The sequence below is a fragment of the Saccopteryx leptura genome, chromosome 1 (genome assembly GCF_036850995.1).
Source record: "Saccopteryx leptura isolate mSacLep1 chromosome 1, mSacLep1_pri_phased_curated, whole genome shotgun sequence".
NCBI classification, from domain to species: Eukaryota; Metazoa; Chordata; class Mammalia; order Chiroptera; family Emballonuridae; genus Saccopteryx; species Saccopteryx leptura.
In genome coordinates this window covers 53,389,204-53,394,501 of record NC_089503.1, presented here as the reverse complement: position 1 = coordinate 53,394,501, position 5,298 = coordinate 53,389,204, and the positions used below count along the sequence as shown (strand labels likewise).

The window sequence follows — 5,298 nt, the reverse complement described above, 5'->3', positions numbered from 1 at the left end:
ATCATTTTGTGATCATATTGTATTTGATGTACTTCATTTAATTGCCTTAATTTATCTGAAACATGATAAATATTTATGAATGAAGTAGGACATATACAATTAAATAAATTTTAAAAATGAACCACAATGTGACTATAAAATCGGGACTTTAAGCTCAAACTCTTCAAACCACAAACTGTTCATTAGTCAGAAAACAGTGTCACTTGAAACAATTTATCTTAGGTTCCTCCTCCTCCTCCCCCTGTATTTTTTTTCTAATAATAGTGCCCCATCACTGGGTTCCTAATTATACAGTGTTCCAGTCTTCCATATAGCCATCTTATTATAATTTACCTTTCTTTGTATGGCTTGACATTTCAATTCACTAAATATTAAGAAAGAATCTGTTGTGAAACTACCTTGAATGCAACAATTCATAATACAAAGCAACTTACTGATCCCTGGATAATTCCATTTCAGATTTATTTTCCCTTTGAGATATCCTTGAGCTCTCTACCTCTATGTTAACTGAATTTGTTCTGTCATATACTATATGTTCCTGCCCTGAGCACCTGTAGCAGATTCTGTCATCTCACTTACACATACTTGATTTTTATTACAATTTGATTTACTTGCCTGTTTCACTCAATAGACTATGACCTTTTAAAAGTAGAAAGAACAGTTCACTTATTATTGCATGTATAAATAGCACTTAACCCAATAATGAAGATGGAGAACTTCAGAAGAATTTATCACCTAACACGGAAGAAGACATTGACAAACTGTTATGGTTTTCCCAAACACTCGCCACTCTTATCAGTACTGCACAGTCATCCATCTAAGTGATAAATTTTTTAGGTGTAGTCCAGAAAGAAAACTCAGAGACTGATTCTGATGGTAAGGTGATAAACTGACCTTAGGTGCTCAAACTAGTTTCTTGTTTGAGACCATTTTTACTGTCCCTGCAAAATTGGAAGGTTTCTCACTCAAAATGATCAAAGACTATTTATTCATTGTTTAATCCGTGCATGTTATATATTGATCCTTCAAGAAAGGAAAAGATGATGAAGCAAGCATAAGGACTAAAATACACAGGGTAATTCTGAGTTTAACAACTATATTTTAAATATTGGAACCATAAAAAAAAATATTGGAACCATAAGCAAGGAGAAAAGAGAAATATAAAACGATTATCCAAAGACTTGCAGTGTAAGGTTCCTGCGGCTGGGTCCGTGGCCATATGTATGCCCAGCTACAGGCACTGCAGGAGCGCTGGTGCGGGTGCTGCAGGCAGAGCCAAGCACCAATTCCCTGACGAAGATGAGGCGCACGCGCTCCTGCTCTGCGAGCACGCGGGGCCCGTACACATGGCCGGGCTGCGCGGCGGCCCTTGGGAGCCTAGGTGCACATCTCCCATGAGCCGGCCCAGCTGCTTTGCCACCCCGTAGTTGACCTACGGAGCCTGGGCCTCCGCCTGCGCACCCACTTTCCGACCCTGGAGGCGTGCATCATGCTCCAGATGTACGGCCGCCGCCCTACACCAGCATCTGGCTGGGCGAGCGCAAGATCTGCGCTTTTGGAGTCCGCTGTGAACTGGACGTCACGTTCCACGGCCAGGCTCTGAACTCTTCTACACACCTCTTGTGGTTTGAGCACATTGTGCCCTGTGGGCTGGTTGAGACAGGCGTCACCTCCCTGAGTAAGGAGCTCCCGAGGCACGTCACTGTGGATGAAGTAATACCACATTTCCTTGAGACCTAAAGGAGACCTATAAGTGCACCTTGATCTCAGATGAAAGTTCCAACCAAAAGGCGTTCATGTAATCACAGCTGAGAGGTCCCATCTGGAAAGCACCAAGCCTGACTTGGAGTCACGAAACCCAGATTCTAGATTTGGCCCTGTCACTCATTCACCATGAGACTATGGGAAAATCAAGAGCTCTTGTTTTCATATGTATGTAACCTGGTTTATTTGTATCTTCCCCACCTACCTCAGATACAGAAGTGAAAACATGAGAAGCACTACACATGCTATTTAAGTATATGCTTTAGCCCTACTAGTGATACCATTTCCTAAGCTTAGAGTGTCATTTCTCAATTATTTCATTTCTCAGTACTCTATTCAGTTGGCCAATACTGGGCTTCCAGTTCCTTTTATTGTGTAGGAATCATGTCTCTGTATAGTCCAGGTTAAGGTGATGTGATGTGGTTCTTTCTGCAAAAGGAAAACCTCTTCAAAGAAAAAAGGAAGAATTGGAGAGCCTATGAGATTCTACAGCTAGCCACCCATTTGTCAGTTGTGTGTCTTAGGCCATGTTACTCAACCTGTCTTCAGTAGAATAGGAATAATAATAGTAACCATGTCCTAGGGTCATTGTGATGACTAATGAGTAAATACACGTAAAATGTTTAGAATAGAACAGTGCCTGGCTCACCAAACCATAAGTATTAGCTATCATTTCTCCTCCTCCTTGTCCTCCTCCTCTTTCGTCTCCTGCTTCTTCTCTTCCTGTTCATTTTGTTCTTCTTCATCTTCAAAAGAGCAGACTTCTGATCTTTTTTTATCTTGTAAGGGTTAAGACTTAAAATTGACATCAGGTGAACATACTCTCCTCTGTTCAGGCTTCACAATGAAGTTTGTTTTCTTTCCCAACAGAAGTATCTATGCCTGACAAGAAACCAGGGAACACAGTTCTCTTTTTCTCTTGGTATTTATTCTTGATATCTTTGTGATATAAATATTTGAGAGGTCAGGTCACAGAAGGTGACACAGGAACCAAATTACAGTTATAAGCAATGTCAGACTAATTTAGAAGATATAAGGCTGGATAAAGCAGAGAGGAAATGAAATGATTTTATTAAACATTAGGAGACCTGTGTGAAGCCCTAGCTCTGACATCAACTTTTTGTGTACTATTGGGCTATCACTGCACATTTCTATATAGGTTTCTCTAAAACAGGAATAGTAGATCTGAGGACCCAGATCGTTTAAAATGTAATTATTTCCAAAGATTCTCCTAAGCCTGGGTCCCATTGTCCATTGAAGTCAGAATCTGCTGAAGGGTATTAGACAATTCATATGTCGGTGAAGTAGATTCTAAGATGGGAATCTCTAGAGTATGGATCCACGTTTGACCCTTCACTGGCACTTAGGAAAACTAACCTTGCCCTCCTTTGTACTCCACTGTTTTTTAAGAAATATATATTTATTGATGTATGTTATTATATGACAATTATGATGACCTTGGTTAATTACATTTTCCCCCAATTGTGCTCTTATCAGTCTTTGTATTTACAGTCTCTAATGTAGTACCTATTATATAAGTGGTAAGTATGTTTGTTGAACAAATGAGTGAATACATAAATAAAAATGAGTTTTTTCTCTGATCCTTTTCAATCTAATTCATGTGTCCGTAGTAGTCCTAATCATAATTATGATATAGCTATCTATTACTCTTGATAGACTATATAAGGGCAGGGGGTTATTGCCCCAATTTTTTTAGTCTACAATATATGTATTAATATCTTAATGTGTGCCTAATATATGCTTAAGAAATAATCATATCAGACATTTCAGTTGTTCTTCCTTCCTAGGAGTTCTGCTTGTTTTCCTTTTTGTTTGTTCACTTTGTTTTGTAAAATACTGTGTTCCACTGTTTCTTCTCCTATCTCTATTTTTCCAGTACCAAACTTTTATATATGCATCTTGAAACACTGATTTTTTCATATTGCTTGGACCACACATCTTCCCATAGTGCTTTTATAGGCATTTTAAGTTTTTACTACTATTCTTGTAATTCTCAAATTCTTATCTCTAGCCCAGGCTAATTTCAGGAACTTCTTGCAATGTAAACATTTTCCTAATACTTCCAAAATATAAACTGAATTTAAATATTTCTCACTAAAAAACTGGGCGATGGGCATAGGAGATGAAAGAGGATTGAACAAGTGTTGGAGAGGCTGTGGAGCAAAAGGAACCCTCATTCACTGTTGGTGGAAATGTAAAGTAGTACAACCACTATGGAAGAAAGTATGGTTGTTCCTCAAAAAATTAAGAGTAGAACTACCATATGACCCAGTAAACCCTCTACTGGGTATCTACTCCCAAAACTCAAAAACTTTGGTACGTAAAGACACATGCAGCCCCATGTTCATCACAGCATTGTTCACAGTGGCCAAGACATGGAAACAATAAAAAAACCCTTCAATAGATGATTGGATAAAGAAGATGTGGTACATATATACTATGGAATGCTACTCAGCCATAAGAAATGATGACATAGGATCATTTATGACAACATAGATGGACCTTGATAACATTATACTGAGTGAAATAAGTAAATCAGAAAAAACTAAGAACTGTATGGTTCTATACCTAGGCAGAACACAAAATTGAGACTTATGGACATGGATAAGAGTTCAGTGGTTACCAGGGGGAGGGCAAGGGAGGAGAGGGAAAAGGTGGAGAAGAAGCTTAAAGAAAACCAAATAAAAGGTGACGGAGGACAATTTGATTTTGGTTGATGGGTATACAACATAATCAAATATCAAAATAATCTGGAGATGTTTCCTCTGAATCTATGTACTCTAATTGATCAATGTCACCCCATTAAAATTAATTGTCTAAATAAAATTTTTTAAAAAATAAAGAGGATTGAAGAATAGAGTTGTGTTGTTGACATGGATGAGTCCTGTTTGGTTTTCTTTTTTGCTTTTTTTTAGATAGAATTTTATTTATTTATTTATTTTTGACAGAGATAGAGAGAGAGTCAGAGAGATAGAGAGATAGGGACAGACAGACAGGAAGGGAGAGAGATGAGAAGCATCATTTCTTCGTTGTGGCACTTTAGTTGTTCATTGATTGTTTTCTCATATGTGCCTTGACCGGGGGGGAGGGGGGGCTACAGCAAAACAAGGGACCCCTTACTCAAGCCAGCGACCTTGGGCTTAAGCCAGTGAGTGACCTTGGGCTTCAAGCCAACAACCTTTGGACTCAATCCTGCGACCATGGGGTCATGTCTATGATCCCACGCTCAAGCCAGCTGTCTCACGCTCAAGTTGGTGAACCTGTGCTCAAGCCTGCAACCTCGGGGTTTCAACCCTGGGTCTTCCACATCCCAATCCAATGCTATATCCACTGCACCACTGCCTGGTCAGGCCGGACTGTTTGGTTTTAAGTTCAATTTCTCTATTTCCTAGTTGTGTGACCTTGGGCATGTTAGTTTACCTTCCTTCATTGTATGTATATTAACTTTATTATATGTATAATATAATAATAATGATGATACAAAATTAATAGAATTCATAGAATTGTGTAAAG

The 5,298-nt window shown here is 38.8% G+C and overlaps 1 pseudogene; it reads left to right on the top strand.

Moving 5' to 3' along the window:
- Positions 1 to 702: 702 nt before the first annotated feature.
- Positions 703 to 1,802, top strand: LOC136387995 (octanoyl-[acyl-carrier-protein]:protein N-octanoyltransferase LIPT2, mitochondrial-like; annotated as a pseudogene).
- The last annotated feature ends 3,496 nt before the right edge of the window (positions 1,803 to 5,298 follow it).